A 677-nucleotide genomic window follows, 5' to 3' on the forward strand; every position below is an offset into this window, starting at 1 on the left:
GATGCGGTGCAGCACCTGGGGCGTGGGACCCTCCTTCTCCTCCCGCCGCAGCGACACCGCCACCGGCCCCAGGCGCTCGTCCTCCCCGAAGAAGTTCTGGTGCTCTGGGGGGGCCGCGGGTGTCAGGGCGCCACAGCGTGCAATGCCATGCCATGCAACGCAATGCCACGCAACGCCACGGCATGCAACGCTGCATGCTGCCATGCAACACCATGCACTGCCCCACGGTGCTGTGCAATGCTCCACGCTGCCGTGCAACACCATGAGCTGCCCCATGGCACTGTGCAATGCTGCATGCTGCCGTGCAGCACCGTGCACTGCCCCATGGTGCTCTGCAATGCTGCACACTGCTGTGCAATGCTGTGCGCTGCCCCACGGCGCTGTGCAATGCTGCATGCTGCCGTGCAGTGCTGTGCGTTGCCCCACGGCGCTGTGCAATGCTGCACGCTGCCGTGCAACACCATGTGCTGCCCCACAGTGCTGTGCAATGCTGCACGCTGCCGTGCAACGCCGTGAGCTGCCCCACGGCACCGTGCAATGCTGCACACTGGCGTGCAACGCCGTGAGCTGCCCCATGGCGCTGTGCAATGCTGCATGGTGCCATGCAATGCCCTGCAACGTCACGCGGTGCTGTGCAACACCCCGTGGAGCTGTGCAACGTTGCACAGGCCGTGCAA

This window comes from Apteryx rowi, unplaced genomic scaffold, assembly GCF_003343035.1.
Source record: "Apteryx rowi isolate R43461 unplaced genomic scaffold, aptRow1 scaffold_2155, whole genome shotgun sequence".
NCBI classification, from domain to species: Eukaryota; Metazoa; Chordata; class Aves; order Apterygiformes; family Apterygidae; genus Apteryx; species Apteryx rowi.